Genomic DNA, 17,715 nt, shown 5'->3' with positions numbered 1-17,715 from the left:
CCCTCATAGAGCCGAACAGCTGATCCGGCAAATCTGGAAGTTTGGCCAGCCGACGATCTTGCCCCCTCCCCGCTCCCATTAGTGGCAAGCTCACAGGGGCTTGACACCTGCACCAGGCGGCATGGCAACCCACACAGGCATGCCCTGGGCTGCGGAGGTTACCATTATTTTTCCGTGTATAAGACGCTGCACTTGTATAAGACGCCCTGATTTTTGAACAGGGTGTTTGAAGGAAAAAATAGTGTCTTGTACACGGAAAAATACGGGTAGATACATCCGTGTAGGATAGGAAGGGGATTGAGGGGCAAATGACAAAAGCAACTTCATCTCATTATGCCAGTTCTGCCCCTTTTTGAATGTGTATCATGATATCTCACATACATATGAAAGAGGCAAAGCTTGTGTTGCAACAACCCTACACCAGCCTGGCCTTTGGACAAAAACATCAGATCCTGTCGATGCCTCTCACCATAATAACTTCTGACAGACACCTATACCTTCAGTTTGCTTATCTGAATTGAAAAGTACAAAGGAGGGAAGGGATAAGCATAGGAAGAAAACATTGACCAGTAATAAGACTTAGAAAGTGCCAATAAGAAAGACAAAAAAGAAGAAGAATGGGCATTGCAGCAGCTGGAGATAACAGAAGAGAAAAAAAAATGTAGAAAATCACAAAATTCAAAGGCCTGCAAATAGAAGTAGAAAGATTGTGGCAAAAGAAAGCAAAGATAGTGCCACTAGAAATACAATAGTATTAATGCAATACAACAGTAAATAGTCTGTTTATCGGCTTTGACAAAATCACCATCAGTAATTGCAAAAGGCAGCTTTACTTGGAAGAGCTTACATACTATGAAGATAGGTAGACAACATCTACCTATCCCAGGTCCTTGGGAAGGAGTCACTAGGTGGACAAAAATGCCAAATACAACCTAAACATCTGACTGACTGCAACCAATCATAATAAACCCAGCCATTGTGTTCTGAAGCACTCAGGTCCGATTCCTCAGCCATGCTGGGGTTTTAGATTTAAAAGCAATAAGCAAAGAAAATTCTTTATTTGATACAGAGAGCCAAAATGACATGCTCACCATCTCTAGTCTTCTGCACAGATGATGGGAAAAAAATAGTGGGGGATTAGTAAGGAAGAAAGTAATAGTCCTTGAGTTCCTGAAAATAGCCAATATTAATGGATTGTATTATGGGTTACCTAGGCCAGGGGTAGGCAACCTTGGCTCTTTTATGACTCATGGACTTCAACTACCAGAATGGCTGGCTCAGGAATGCTGGGAGTTGAAGTCCACGTGTCATAAAAGAGCCAAGGTTGCCTACCCCTGACCTAGGCTACAGGTCGGCAACCTGCGGCTCTTTGAGCCTTCCCTTGTGGCTCCCAGCCTCCTCTGCCATTTGCAGAGAGAGACAGAGACAGAGAGACTTGCGCTTCCCTGCTTCTCTCTCTCTCTCTCTCTCTCTCTCTCTCTCTCTCTCTCTCTCTCTCTCTCTCTCTCTCTCTCTCTCTCTCTCTCTGTGTGTGTGTGTGTGTAAAAGAGAGTGGACTCACGTTTTCCAACAAGCTGAATAGCTTTTTGGGTGGGGCTCCTCCCTTTGCTGTGTTTTCTGCAGGAAGCAGGAAAAGCAGGAGAGAGCTAGCTAGCCCAGCTATGCTGACTCAGGAATTCTGGGAGCTGAAGTCCATGAGTCATAAAAGAGCCCAGGTTGCCTACCCCTGACCTTGTTGGAGAACAGCTTGAAGCCAGCTTGCCAGGTGAGCAGAAGATCGAAGAGAGGGAGAGAGGGGGGGAGAAAGAGAGAGAGGGAGAGAGAGAGAGAGAGGGAGGGAGAGAGAGAAAGAGAAAGAAAGAGAATGGGGGAAGAGGACTGGCAGACCAAGGGCAGAAAGAGAGAGAGTAACACTGCATATATCCTTTTTTACCTTTATGAGATATATAAATAAAGGTAAAAAAGGTAAAATAAAGGTAAAAAAGGATATATGCAGTGTTATCTTCATTTTAGGTATCAAAAGGATTTTGTGGCTCCCAGTGTTTTGTTTTCGGTGGGAAACGGGTCCAAATGGCTCTTTGAGTGTTTTGGGTTGCCTACTCCTGACCTAGGCTTCCATCTACCATTTCGGACTGATATAAAAATAGAATAGGAAAACAGGCAACAGGGGAAATGCTGCAGGAAATAGGGGGAAAGGACTTCTTCAGAGTATCAAACACCAGATGTTGCCTGCAGGCTGAGAAATTTGCCTTGCATTTTGGAAAGCATTTAAGAAAGGCCACACTTGAAATATAGCATCCAGTTTTGGTCACCACTATATAAAAAAGATATTGAGAGTGCAGAGAAGAGCATCAAAGATGACTAGGGGACTGCAGGATAAAACATACAAAGAATAGGTGCAGGAATTGGGCATGTCTAGTCTAATGAAGAGAAGGACGAGGGGGGACATGATAGCAGTGTTCCAATATCTCAGGGGCTGCCCCAAAGAAGAGGGAGTCAAGCTATTCTCCAAAGCGCCTGAAGGCAGGACAAGAAGCAAATAATGGAAACTAGTCAAAGAGAGAATCAACCTAGAACTAAGGAGAAATTTCCTGACAGTTAAAACAATTAATCAGTGGAACAACCTACCTTCAGAAGTTGTGGATGATCCAACGCTGGAAGTTTTTAAGAAAAGGTTGGACAATCATTTGTCTGAAATGATATAGGGTCTTCTGCCTGAGTAGGGGTTGGACTAGAAGACCTCCAAGGTCCCTTCCAACTCTTGTTATTCTGTTAAACAATATTGCTGAGGTGGGAAGCTGGTGTGGTGGATTTGGACAACTTTCTCCATCTCCAACACTGGCAGAGCAGAGTCACAGAGTCCATCTGTCATCACTCTCAATTCAGGAATGGACAACCTGTGGCCTGCCAGATGTTGATGAATTACAACTTTCACATCCCAGATTATTAGCCTTCTTAGCTGGACATGAAGAGGGAAGTAATTCAATAGCAACTGTTACTCCACTGATCCTGTTTTCTTGCTCTAATACTTTTAATTTGGCTGATCTAATGTCCGGGCATTATAATGTGTGTTCCTCATTATCTCCATTTCACTACTTCCCCATTTTCAACAATATCCATCTGATCTTGTCCCCTAACATTCGCTCGAAATCTATATGCTTTTCGTAAGTAACAGCCAGGTAAGTGCACATCCTTAATGATTTTTGAGGTGGGTCTATACAAGGGTTATATCTCCATCGAGGAGCTGATTACTTCACTCATGTTGTACACAATACCGATAGAAGAGAATAGAAAATACAGCTGGAAGGGACCTTGGAGGTCTTCTAGTCCAGCTTAAGCAGGAGAACCTATACTAGGGGTAGGCAACCTTGGCTCTTTTATGACTTGTGGACTTCAACTCCCAGAATTCCTGAGTCAGCATGGAAACCTCTCCCTTTCCCCTCAGCATGGCTGGCTCAGGAATTCTGGGAGTTGAAGTCCACGAGTCATAAAAGAGCCAAAGTTGCCTACCCCTGGTCTAGCCTCTTCTTAAAAATCTCCAGTGATGGAGTGTCCACGATTTCTGGAGGCAAGCTGTTCCACTGGTTAATTGTCCTCACTGTCAGGAAGTTTCTCCTTAATTCCAGGTTGCTTCTCTCCTTGATCAGTTTCCAACTATTGTTTCTTGTCCTGCTCTCTGATGCTGAGAAGAGAATATTTCTAGCACAGGCTTCAACTGTGGGGTCCTTGGTGCCCTCTGAGCTTGGTGGTTTTCTTGCAGACGTTTCATTACCAAAGTAGGTAACATCATCAGTGCTGGCATTATTGGTAATGAAACATCTTTATGAAAACCACCAAGCTCAGAGAGCACCAGGGACCCCATTACCTGTACACAATGTCCTGCCTTACCGGACACTATTCTCCTTCCACATGCCTTCTCCTCTCCACACTACCTTTACTGTTGTTATTTTAGGCGACCACAAAGTGGGTGTACATGGCTATGTGGTGCTTCAAAGCTGCAGGATTATCAGGCACACAGAGTGCAGGTACAGATGAGGCCAAGCTACTGATATGAGTAGGGAAGATCAAGCTGGAATATCTTCTGTAGAAATTGTGAAATGAACCAGGATGAAGTTGCTTCAGCTTGGCTGATAACATTGGCTCATACATTTGAACAAAATGTGGCAACACACCAAGGGGGAAGAATGGGGTATCACAAACAGTAGCAGTACATTCAGGGCAAGTGTGTCTGACATCCCCTGTATCTAAGATGTCCGGCTTAGTTCAGTGCAACACCTGCTTTGCAGCCGTCCTTCGCAGTACCCTTTTCAAACTTGGAAACTGTCCTATCTGTAAACAAATCACTAGCCTACAAGGACAGATCATTTACCTAGGGTCTGTAATCCGTGCTCTTCGGGCAGAAATTAGGTGTCCAGTTCAGCCCCTCTACTCTAGTAAGCCTCCCTGCTATCAGCCCCCTTTACCACAAAGATCCTGCAGGAAAAGGGCAGTGTGGACAACCGTGGGATCTGGCAGGGTGAGAGCTGTGAACCATAAACACAAAGCTTTCGCTGTGTCCCTGCACAACAGCTACAGTGCTCTTGCTGACCTTAATAGGGACATTAAGGAGACTGGTAAAGGTATTTGTGAAGATAACTCAAATAAGCAGGGGATTGTGGTCCGAGATGAAGAACTAGATTTTGATAGGGAGAAGTGTGAATCAGGTATTGCACATCAGTCATGCAAGAATAGAAAGGCTCCCAAAAAGAGAAGCTACCTTCTGGTAGGTGATTCAATTATAAGGGATGTAAATTTAGGAAAGGACACAGAGGCTTTGAAAGAGGTCAGGTGTCTTCCAGGTGCTACTGCCAGTAGGGACAAGAAGCGTATTTCTAAAATAATCAAGAATGGCAGCAAGGACTGTGATGTGGAGGCTATTGTACATCTTGGCACTAATGATCTGTCCCAAAAAGATGTACTCTCTGTGCAGAATGATTTCCAGAGCTTGGGGAAGGAACTTAGCAGAATAGGCTGTAGGCTTACTTTCTCAGAGGTTTTACCAGTGTATAAGGAGCAAAACGGAAAAGGCCAGCGCATAGCACAATTCAATATGTGGCTAAAGGAATGGTGTAAAGGGGAAGGCTTTGGATATATTAGTCACGATGTCAGTAGCTGGTCCAATCAAAAGATGTACAAAAGAGATGGTTTGCATCCATCAAAAAAAGGGACTGAGTTACTCGGCTATAAATTCACAGATTTTCTGGAGGGAAATTTAAACTAAACAGCGGGGACAGGGAGTTAATTGATACGGAACAACCCTGTCCCCGGCAATTTAAAAACTATAGGGCTATCAGTGCATGTAGCACAGATGTGTGTGTGGACAAGAATACCAACCTTGCTACCAATCAAAATGAAGCCTCTAATAGCGAGTGCCATATAAAGTGCACTAACCAAATAGGTGGTAAGACAATAGGGGAACTCAGGCACCACACAGGTTATGTAGAAAGGAAACACAGGGCCACCCACAAAGGACTCAAATGTTTATACACCAATGCACAAAGTATGAACAGCAAACAGGGTGAACTAGAAATTCAGGTTAATGAGGGCAGATACGATATTGTTGCCATTACGGAAACATGGTGGGATGAAACTCACACATGGAACACACAGCTAGAGGGATTTAAATTATTTAAAAGAAACAGACCAAATAAAAGAGGAGGTGGAGTTGCTCTCTATATAAGAAATAACTACATCTTCACAGAAATAGAGTACAACAATGATAAAAACTGTCTTGAATGCATTTGGGTCAATATAAAAGGGGGGGGGAATGACATTGCCATAGGTGTATACTACAGACCACCCAACCAAACAGAGGAAATAGATGAACTTTTTGCTAGTCAGCTAACTAAGGTATGTAGGAAGCACATCACAATAGTAATGGGGGACTTTAACTACCCTGACATCAACTGGGAGACAAACTCCGCACCAAGTGGAAGATCAAACAGGTTCCTGGCAAACCTAGCAGACAACTTTGTCTCCCAAAAAGTAGAGAATGGAACTAGGGGATTAGCCATTTTGGATCTAATTCTCACTAACAGAGATGAAATGATAGACGGTGTTGGAGCCATAGGAACCCTGGGAGGAAGTGATCATGCAATATTAGAATTCAACATTATAGAAGCACAACCAATAGAACACAGTCAAACTAGAGTCTTGGACTTCAAGAGAGCTAATTTCAATAAACTTAGAGAGGGCTTGGGAAGGATTCCATGGATGAGAATCCTCAAGGGGAAAACAACTCAAGAAGCTTGGGAAATTTTGAAAAATGAGATAATAAAAGCACAGTCTAGCACAATACCAACAAAGAGGAAAAATAACAGCTCTCAAAAGAAACCAGCATGGCTGCATAAAGAACTCTCTGACAAATTGAAAGATAAAAAGGACAAGTATAGAAAGTGGAAAGAGGGGAACATAACTAAGTCAGAATATCAGCAAATAGCCCGAGCCTGCAAAGATGAAGTGAAGAAAGCCAAGGCTCAAAATGAACTGAGGCTTGCGACCAAAGTCAAAAATAACAAAAAAAGCTTCTTTCAACATGTAAAAAACAAGAAAAAAGTGAAGGAAATGATTGGTCCATTAGTGGGTGGAAGTGGCAAGAAGGTGACAAGCAACAGGGAGAAAGCAGAACTATTTAACTCATTTTTTGCATCTGTCTTTACACAAAGGGAAAAAACAGACCAACCTATCAAAAATAGTGCCACAAAAAACAAAACAGAAACACAAGTTAAGATAGGCAAGAAAATCGTTAGTGAGCACCTGTCCAGCCTAGATGAGTTCAAATCGCCAGGACCAGACGGATTACACCCCAGAGTTCTCAAGGAACTGGCAGATGTGATATCGGAGCCACTGAACTATATTTTTCAAAGATCCTGGAACACAGGGGAACTACCAGAGGACTGGAAAAGAGCTGATGTAGTTCCCATCCTCAAAAAAGGAAAAAAAATGGATCCAGGAAATTACAGACCTATCAGCCTGACCTCAATACCTGGGAAGATCCTGGAAAAGATAATCAAACAACGAATCAACGAACACCTAGAGGCAAACAAAGTCATTACTAAAAGCCAACATGGGTTTGTCAAAAATAGATCATGCCAGACAAATCTTATTGCATTCTTTGACCAAGTGACAAAATTAGTGGATCAGAGGAATGCTGTGGACATAATTTACTTGGACTTCAGTAAGGCATTTGATAAAGTAGATCACAACCTACTACTTGACAAGATAGAAAAATGTGGGGTAGACAGAACCACCACCAGATGGATCCGTAGCTGGCTGACCGGCCGTACTCAGCGAGTGGTCCTCAATGGAACTGCATCTATATGGAGGGAAGTGTGTAGTGGGGTGCCCCAGGGCTCTGTTCTGGGCCCAGTACTCTTCAACATCTTCATCAACGATTTGGATGAAGGGATAGATGGGGAACTCATCAAATTTGCAGATGACACCAAGCTGGCAGGAATAGCCAACACTCCAGAAGACAGGCTTCAGATACAGAAGGATCTGGACAGACTTGAACACTGGGCACTAACTAACAAAATGAAATTCAATGGTGAAAAAAGCAAGGTTCTACATTTAGGCAAGAAAAACCAAATGCACAAGTACAGCATAGGTGGCACCATGCTCAATAGTAGTAACTGTGAGAGGGACCTCGGAGTCCTAGTAGACAATCACCTAAATATGAGCCAGCAGTGTGCTGCAGCTGCCAAAAAGGCCAACACAGTGCTAGGCTGCATTAACAGAGGGATAGAATCAAGATCACGTGAAGTATTAATACCACTCTTCAATGCCTTGGTAAGGCCACACTTGGAATACTGCATCCAGTTTTGGTCACCACGATGTAAAAAAGATGTTGAGACTCTAGAAAGAGTACAGAGAAGAGCAACAAAGATGATTAGGGGACTGGAGGCTAAAACATATAAGGAACGGTTGCGAGAATTGGGTATGTCTAGTTTAACGAAGAGAAGGACAAGGGGGGACATGATAGCAGTATTCCAATATCTCAGGGGCTGCCATAAAGAAGAGGGAATTAAGCTATTTTCCAAAGCACCTGAAGGCAGGACAAGAAGCAACGGGTGGAAACTAATCAAGGAGAGAAGCAACCTAGAACTAAGGAGAAACTTCCTGACAGTGAGAACAATTAATCAGTGGAACAGCTTGCCTCCAGAAGCAGTAAATGCTCCAACACTGGAAGTTTTTAAGAAGAGACTGGACAGCCATTTGTCCGAAATAGCGTAGGGTTTCCTGCCCGAGCAGGGGGTTGGACTAGATGACCTCCAAGGTCCCTTCCAACTTTACTACTATTACTATTTCTGCATTCCCCAAGGAACTGATGAATTTTTTTTTTTTAAAAGTAAGCAAGAATGAAATAACACATACCACGTACATAAACAGGAATAGGGTGTGCTGTACCTAATATTCATGATACCAGCAGATCCACATGGACCTGCCTATACAGTAAATTGTCCCACAACCAAGTCCTGGTGGTGACTCTGAAGGAGCCACTGAATATCATCAATCTGTGACTCTCAAGCTCACCATCTCAGCCACATCCAAAGTTTAAAACTCTGATTCTGTGGTGATGGGAATTATGAGAGCTGAAGGTCTAATGTATCTGGTGAAGACAGACGAATAGAATAGAATAGAATAGAATAGAATAGAATAGAATAGAATAGAATAGAATAGAATAGAATAATAACTGTATTGTCACTTTGAACGCACACTAATCGGCGTAAATTAAAATGAAATTTCGTTGCATACAGCTCTCAAAGGGTCACCACCTCTGATATACACTACATAAATATGACAAAATAAATAAATACAGAATGATGCATATACCCACATATATTATACCCACATAAATAAAATTAAGCCATGATTCGTTCATGACTTTCAGCCATTGAGAAGCATTTTTGGGGTAGAGCATTTAAATAAGTGGGTGTCTTCTCCTCTGAGATGGGAAGAAATCCTCACTAGATTCTCTTTTAACAGGCTATAAGCATACAGAAACCCTTCCCCCCTCCCCATTTCCTTTCAAAAGTGATCTAACTGGGTTGACCTTGCCATTTGTCATTCTTTGCAATTGATGGAAGAGGAGAGGCACAATCCTTCTGCCTTTCTAGCCTGACTTACAAGGCCTTGAAAAAGGCTGTCCCTTCTGCCTTGGTTTCTCCCTTTCCTTCTCCATATGGATGTTTTGTAAATATATTTATAGCTAGCTCTTTTCCATAAAAGAATCCAAGGAGGCTGATGTCAATAAAAACATGAGCAGTTCACACAGCGAATAAAAAGCATCCACTGAAAACCAGGCACAGAATGACAGGTGAAGCTGTGTTCCCTTTTTAATCCTTCTTCTTGGATACATATGGGGAAAATATTCCATAAACCCAGCTATTCCAAACAGCGGGGCCACCACTAAAAAGCCCCAGGAGCCAAATGGGTATGAGGATCTTTAAGGTTTAAAATGGACATATGGAAGGTCTGTTAAGGGCAATCATGAAGCCCAGTAGACATGTATTGTGTTCTGTGCAAAATGAGCTGTGATCACACCACAAGTTTATTCAATCAAGATTTTTTTTTCAATCCACTGTAATGTTTTAAAAATCAATCACATTTAAATATCTAAAATATGTCCTTATATATAAACCATTCTAATTCTTTTATATTACTCATATCAAGAAATAAGAGAAGAAAAGAGAAGAAAGAGAGAGTACTATGTTATCTGAGGAACTCCTCCCTCTTAAAGCAAAATTCATATCCAAAATCTTTCTATTACTTTAACTATATTCAAACAGGTGTTTCTTTTTTAAATATTCTCTCTGATAAGTCCCATCATCTATTTTCTTAATTTTCACTTTGGCCTTCTTCTTTTGCCCAATATCTTTAATCAATATATTCTGCTGAATCAAAGAGTCTTTCCATATTCTTGTGGATATCACTGTAGATATAAAAAATAACTCAAGTACAATATCTTTGTGAGAGGCATTTGCTTTTTCATGTTTGTTGAAAATCTTTTTCTTTCTTTTTCTCTCTGTATCTCTTTTTTTTATTAAATTTTTTTAAAATTTTACAATAAAAACCCCTTCCCCAATCCCTCCCAACCCACCCCAAAACCCTCCCCCATTCTTCCCAGAGCTGAATACAGGCTTAACTAGATCTTAAAAGAAAAGAAGTTTTAAACCCGAATAAACCTTAAGCAAATATAATTACACTCAATAAACAAATTATAAAGTACTTTAACTCCATTATATGTAAAAAAACAAAGAGGAAAAAAAAGAGAAAATAAAATTAAAAAAAATAAAGAAAAAAAATAAAAAATTAAAGAATAATAACGATTACACTTCTAAATAATATCTTAAACTTATATAAATTATTCAAAAGCTAGATAATATTTTCTTATATCATACTTATATCGTATAAAATTTATCCATCTTCTCCACACCAAAAAATACTTCTCTTGCGATTGATCTTTCAAGAAAGCCGAAATTTTTGCCCTTTCCGCTAAATAAGAAACTTTAAAAAACCATTCTTGCAAAGTAGGCAAAGATTCCTTCTTCCAATATTGCCCTATTAACAACCTAGCCGCAGTAATTAAATTTAACATTAAAATTTTCTCTCTGTATCTCTTATCATTTTTTGTCTCTCCAGTTCTAGTGATGTTCCTGATGTCTCTGCAATCCATTTTGACCAGTCTTTTTTCTTATCCTCAAATTTGTCTTGTGGTCTTAACGTATAAGTTGCCTTTTCCAAAACCAATATTTCTTGTAAAAAAAATTTCCATTTGGGTTAAATCATACTTCTTTTGTGCTAAGTTCCATCTTTGAGTCTCTATCCTCGAATTTGTGTTCAGTTATCTGTTTTATCTGCTCCTTCTCTATTGTTATTTCCTGGGATTTTTTTGTTGTAAAGTTAAATTGGAGATGAATTGGTTTATGTTTTCAAAGTTATTTTGGATTTCTTTGTGGTTTGAAGTCATTGTTGTTTGAATTAGTTGCAGCATCTCATATGTCTCCTCTTGAAAGGTATTTATTTTTTCTTGATAAGTTCTTTCTGCAAGTCTCTGATTTTCCATAGTGGTCACGAATCAAGGTTTTCTTTTCTCTGCAAATAGCTTTAGAGTCATAGCTTAATAGATAGTTATAATCCAAAAAGGTTTCCTGAAGTTTATAATTCTCTCTTTGTCTGCAACTCAAATTGTTTTCTTTTTTTTGTCACAGCTGTTCTCTATTGTTATAGCTTTGAAGGTCAGAAGCACAAATTAGTTTTTTCCAGATTTTGCTAAGTCCTATATAAAAGCCATAGCTGTCATAGTGTTTATCCACCGCTAGATGTCAGCACCAGTTTATTTTTCAATTTATCAAAATAGAAAATTGCCTTTAAAATGAGAATCTTAACCACTCAACAATTCCAAACTTATCCAAATTTAGGTTTTATATTCATTTCATTTCATTTCTGTATGTTTTGGTCCTCCATAAAAGGTTTAATTCACCGTTCCCGTTAGTGAAAGAGTGGGGCAAAAATCCCCCTCCTTCACGTTCAGATGTTTTTTGCTTCTTGGGAATTTTTTTTTCCGGGAAAGTTAATAAGTAGGATAGAGAAAATTGATGATCTTACCCAGATTCAAACATGCTGTTTACAATCAGCTTAAAATAGTGCTTTTTGACTTTGGTTGCTTGTAGCTTGGGCTAGACTTTGAAGTTAGGCTAGCCTTTCTCCTGTTGGTTTCTGGAGGGCTTCTCCTGGACCAATCGGGTCGACCGCTATCTCTCTGTGGTCCGCGGGACTTCCTTCCTTCTTTGACGCCTCTTCGGGGCGGCTTCTGGCCCATTTAGGGTCCCCTAACAGGAAGAAATTCAGCCAAAGGGCACGGAGCCCCAAAATCCCTTGGCTGCTGCGCTACTGCGCAAGACCAAAAGTCAAGACTGCCTATTATTATAGAGGCTTTGATTCTTGCCCCTGGCATAATTTTTTTTTTGAACAATTGACCAGTCACAATATTCTTAGAACAATAAAATGATGTGACCTGTATAGATCCAATATTTATGCCCATTATAAAAATAAACCAACTAACTGCAACTGTGAAGCTTTCAGAGTAAAACAAGCGGAATGATCCAGAATGATCAAGTTTGATGCTAAACACAAGTTTCCTATAAATATGAACAAATCATGGCATGATTCTTCCTGGGTAAACTCACAATCGGCTTCACTTAAATAAATAAGTATACACGAAATCAAAGGTGAACAATTCAGTAGCAATTATTGTAGTCCCAAATCCATTTTTAAAATGTATTTCTGCTAAATGGGCAAAACAGGATAATTTTTCAAGCATCTGAATTTCTTGATGTGGTGGCTTACAGTAAAGAAACAATCCTTTAGCAAAATGTTGGTTGCAAGTCATAGCGTCACAAAGCACATAGTACAGTACAGTTGCCACAGTTTAGCAACCAACATAACAATAGCACTTAGACTTATATACTGCTTCCCAGTGCTTTACAGCCCTCTCTAAGCGGTTTATAGAGGTAGCCTATTGCCTCCAACAATCTGGGTTCTCATTTTACCAACCTCAGAAGAATGGAAGGCCGAGTCAACTTTGAGCTGATCAGGATCCAACTGCTGGCTTCTGTTTAGTTCCCATCACCCAGACCCAGCACATATCAAATCAGCATAATCTCTCCTGATTTGATGTCTGATAAAATTAAGGCAGAAGATTAAAGAAGGCTATCTCACGAACGGAACCCAGTCTGAGCTTTAAACAGATGTAGAATTTTAAAACATAGCCCCACCGACTTAAAATGATGGGATCGTGCAACTAATTATAGTGAGACTCCAAATGAAGAAACGAGCAAGATCTATGCATGCCCTAAAACAACAGACAAATATGGATCGACTCAAATTAAATAAGGAATTCAAAGAAGCGAGTGGTCATCATGGAGATCAAATGACAAGACACAATTCAGGGTCTTCGGAATTATTGACCCCTTGGGACCAAGCCTCAGATACCGAAGGGAGCCGACAGACCAGTTCCTCACAACCACATCTAGAAGAATCCTCACTTTTCTCTTCAAACAACTGTTGGTGGGAAATGTGAACCACTTACCCAAGTTCAATTAAAGACCAATCCGCTATATTCATTTTGGTTCATTTCAGGTTTGATTCATTTCAACTATTGTTAGGACTTCTATATGTTGGAGGACTTAATGTATGGTGCAAATTCAACATTTAGGGCAGTGGTTCTCAACCTGTGGGTCGGGACCCCATTTGGGGTCAAACGACCATTTCACGGGGGTCGCCAAACAACGCAGTCCGCCGTTTTTCCCCCTTTTCCTTAGCTGTGCTACTCCTTTTTATTCTATTAGCTTTTGAAAGCCAATAGAATAGACTCTCTTGAATAGAGTCTAATTTTATTGGCTTTCAAAAGCCAATAGGAATTTTCCAGGCTGTCTCTGCCCTGCTGAGCCCGCCAAAAGTCCCATTCTGCAAACGGTGCTGCACCAGTTGAGTAGTCCTTGACTTACGACCGGTTGAGTAGTCCTTGACTTATGACCGGTTGGGGGGGGTCGTGGTATTAAAAAGGTTGAGAATCACTGATTTAGGGTTTATTTATGATGAACATGGCTAATTCGGCAATAAAATGATGACTGTTGAGGGAATCTAACTAACATATCCCTGATCCTAAAGACCAAGAAGAAGTCAGGAACTGGATCAAAGATGGAAGAAGTTCACTCAGACCAGTGTTCCTTAAACTTTTTTCTCCCAATTCCTCCCTTCCCACTTTTAAAAATTATGGTGGACCCCAAAAGAGCTTTTATTTGGGGGGCTTATATTTACTGATATCTACCATATTAAAATTAAAACTGATGCAACTACTGCTTCTCGTGATAGTTTGATCGGATTTTAATATTATATTGTTTTCCAACATAGGCAAATGATTTTGATTTTGTGACCTCTGAGAGGACTCATTTAGACAATCTGTGATTCTTTGCAAAATCACAAAAACAAGCCAACATTCAACTCTACAAAGAGATAATAAAAAATAGGACAGTCACAACTCTCTTAAACCATACTGGGAGTGTTACAAAACCACATGGCAAAACCCAAGTGAGTGAACTTGAAACTTACAAATATCACTTCCACCATAAAGAGCCACATTTTCAATCAATATGTGGCAGACCACTGAATCAGCCTGCCTTTTGACCCACAATATAAATTAGGAATTGCTAATGTACAATCCACAAGGGAGCTTGATGTCCCACTTTCATAAGATTATAATTATCCAAAACTGGCCAATTAATGTTGACTTTTTTTTTTTAACATAGAACAGGCCATTTTTCCTTGTAACTTTGCTGAATAGTATCCTATCCAAAATATTATTGGCATTTTCTTCCCCTTACAATGCTAATTCAACAGTTGCAAGCATATTTTGCATCCTTATTCACTCTTTATTTTATTTTTTGATATTAATAAATCCTGCGTAATTGTAGAAGAGAACAAGAGCTTTCATAAATCTGAAATGTAAGAAGTTCGCACATCTTTTTCTTCCTCTTTTTTTAAAAAAATCCAGTAAAGATGCTAGTTAAGGATGATGATTTCACAGAAACTGAATTATAAAAAGGCCAGAGGAAACGGGATTTTAAATATTTCTTGCAGACATTAGTCAGGTTTCAGAAGAGGTTTCAATCAACCAGAGGCAGAACTATAAAACTTTTGTTCAACAGATTATCAACACTCAGAAGATGCCCCTGAAAGCCAAACACAGTTTAATATAAAGTCTTAAGAAAAGCTAGGTCAGTTTATTCTAAAACTGTGTCCAAAACTGTATATCTGCCTTTAAGGATGTTCACAAGGATGGTATTTACACAAGACCCTGATCCATTATTTGTCCCTAACATCCAATATTTTTAAATATTTCATTTAACACTCCTAGCTCGTAACTAATTGATAGTCCAGCCCTAAATTTTTTGGAAGAATGTTTCATATGTTTGTATGCAATTTTTATTTAGAACACTTCAGAATTGGGGTTCATTTTTGTTTCATTTTGGGGGGGGGGGCAGGGGAGCCAGTTTTTATCTCATTAAGGCCTTCCAAAACCAAAAGAGAGAGTAAATTGCAATCTTTTCCTCCAGAACAAACTTTTGCTAAAAACTGCCCTTCCTGACAGCTGTTGCACTCCAAAAATTAGCTAAAACCTACCATAACCCTAGCAATGAACATGAAGATGAGAATCCTAGTGAATTAAATTTAAAGTTCTCCACGACTTTTTGATAGTAATATATCACGGCTTTGCTTTGGCCGATAGAAGCCAAAGCATTAAAAAAAAAAATACTGGGAGATTGCAAGGATGGCGTTATTTACGGAGAGCTAAAAGTTCCCTCTTCAAATTCCCACACTCCAGTCCCACAGACTGCAGTCGGTTCTGCCCTTGGCAGGAGCGCAGAGTTGAAGCAGAAATCCCAAAGGGAACATCTGTTGACGTTCTTTCTCCTGACAAACAAGCCAGGCGGTTATTCTCGGCTCCCATATTCCCGAGTTAGCAGAAAGTTCTTAAAAAGTTCTTTTCGCCAAGGCAACTTTTCGCGCCGGCTCTCAACAGTTCGCGGGGAAAGTTTTAAACGCTTCGCGTTCAATAGCTCTTCTGCTCCGGAGATTGGGGGGGGGGGGGGGAAACTTCTTAAGTTATGGGGCAGTTTACTTCTTCTGCTTCTCCCCCCCCCCCCCGTTCCTATGGAAGGGAGGGAAAGAACAGCTGCAAAAGGACTATCTGAGAGGATCCTGCCTCGGCAAGCCAGCGCGTTTTTAAGGAGGAACGAGGGCATTGCGTTATTACTATTACGTATCCTCATCCTCACTACCATCATCATTATCCTCCTCCTCCTTATCACGAGCAAACTCGGAACGAAAAGTTATTTGGGGATTGGACTAGATGACCTCCAAGGTCCCTTCCAATTATAATAATAATAATAACAACAATAATAATATTTTTATTTATTTATTTATTTATTATTCCTGGCTGGAAAAATATGCAAACATTGCATTTTTGTTTGTTTGTTCCCCCCAATCCATCCGTGGATCAATAAAACCACACGATCGGTATCCAGATTTAGAATAACGTAAAATACTTTTTTTCCCCCGTCTCCAAACTCTCAACAGGCTTTTCATCGGCTAAGAGGGGGGGGGCGGCGGATTGCAACGAGACGCATCCATATGACACCCCCACCCAACCTGGGACTCACATAAAATCTAGACCATTACAGTAATGTAACGGAAGGGTGCAAGACGAGAGGACGGGGAGGCGATAGAACCCCCCCTCCGCCCCGATCTCTCGCTTTTCGAGCCCCCACATTGCCCCCCCCCAACAACCCCACTTCTCCACGACGTAAAGAAAACTCCGGGATTGGCTAGTAAGGAAAAAAGCGCTTTCTTGGAAAACAAGCCAACAATCCGGAGAAGCCGGACACCGGTTGCCATCAAGGAACGTCAGCATTGTCTGGGATACGGGGGGGTGAGGGGGTGGGAGCTAAGGCACCGCTTCTCTGCCTTCGCTTTCTCGCCCTAAACACGTGCAGCAAAACCTGGGTCTGTACCGAAGCGGGGAGGCGGGGACGAGCAGACGGGCGAAGTTTTGGAAGCGCCCCGCCTAGGATCCCATTGGCGCGGCGGGCTCGCCTTTCTGGGCAAGGCGCGCCCCCCCCCCCGCGCGTGTCCGGGGCTGTTTGCGCTTCACCTGGCCTCGACCACCCGGGATCTCAGCATCTCCCCCCCCCCCGGCCGCCTTTTCCAGCGGAGGAAGCGCAGTCCGGTCTGGGAAAAAGCTCACCGCGACCTGCTCTTCCTCCTCCTCCTCCTCCCCCCCCCCGCCACCACACGCCGCCTTTCGCGATCTGCGAAAGTTGTTCGCGCCCGCACGCTCCGCTTTTGCAACGTCACCTACCCGGCTGGTTTGGTTCTCCTCCGGCCCAGGGACGCGGGACGATCCGCTTTCCTCGCTCGGTCGGTCGGTCGACAGGCTGGGAAAGGAGGGCGCGGAAAGACGCCGGTAGCTCCGGGTCGCTTGGTTAGTTGGTTGGTTTCCCACGCGCGCTCTCGCCGGCTGGCTGGCTGGCTCGCCGGCGCTGCCTTGTTCGCTCGCTCGCTCGCTCGCTCACTGTCCGTAGCTCGACCGATTGGCTTCCCTTCTCTCTCTCTCTCTCTTTCAAGGCCGTGGCGAAATCTCCTAGCCGGTGGCGAAGCAGCGGCTGGAGAGACAAACAAGCTCGCCAGGCGGCAGGCCAAAAGCGCCCCCGGAGGGACAGGACCTCGCTCCGAGCCGGAAAAGCGGCGGGTGACGATTGCAAGCGGGAGCGCCGGAGGAAAAGATCGGCGGGCGGCGGCAGCAACTAGGGTTACCCCGTGCCTGCGTCTTCCTCTTGCGTGCATATGGGTATATATGTATATGTGCGCACGTGAATAGAGACGACCTCTAGACCAGGGGAGCGCGGGAGTTGGACAAGCCCCCTAAAAATACGGGGGGGAGAGATTGAATCGCCTTCCTCGGCCACCCCGGCAGCTCAACCCCCCCCCCGCGCGCTATTTGTTCCCCCTTAAGGATAGTTGCTCACTCCCGCTTCTCCACCCCACCCCCCCCCCCTCCACACACACACCGAGCGATCCCCTGGTCCGTAGTAGCTGAGTCCGGAGGCGGCGCCG

The 17,715-nt window shown here is 42.3% G+C and overlaps 1 protein-coding gene across 1 annotated transcript in view; it reads right to left on the bottom strand.

Annotated features, from left to right (window-relative positions):
- The window catches only part of LOC120310461 (transcription factor SOX-5-like), a 594,954-nt gene extending 577,871 nt beyond the window's left edge, over window positions 1-17,083 (bottom strand). The window contains exon 1 of the transcript XR_005557365.1: window positions 16,961-17,083. The gene's annotated coding sequence lies outside the window, so the exon portion shown is untranslated. The remainder of the gene's footprint in view (window positions 1-16,960) is intronic.
- Between the last annotated feature and the right edge of the window lie 632 nt (window positions 17,084-17,715).

This window comes from Crotalus tigris, unplaced genomic scaffold (genome assembly GCF_016545835.1).
Source record: "Crotalus tigris isolate CLP2741 ecotype Arizona unplaced genomic scaffold, ASM1654583v1 scf7180000018188.699247, whole genome shotgun sequence".
In the NCBI taxonomy this organism is placed as follows: domain Eukaryota; kingdom Metazoa; phylum Chordata; class Lepidosauria; order Squamata; family Viperidae; genus Crotalus; species Crotalus tigris.
The sequence above is the reverse complement of the archived record's forward strand: the minus strand, read 5'-3'. Positions and strand labels throughout refer to the sequence as shown.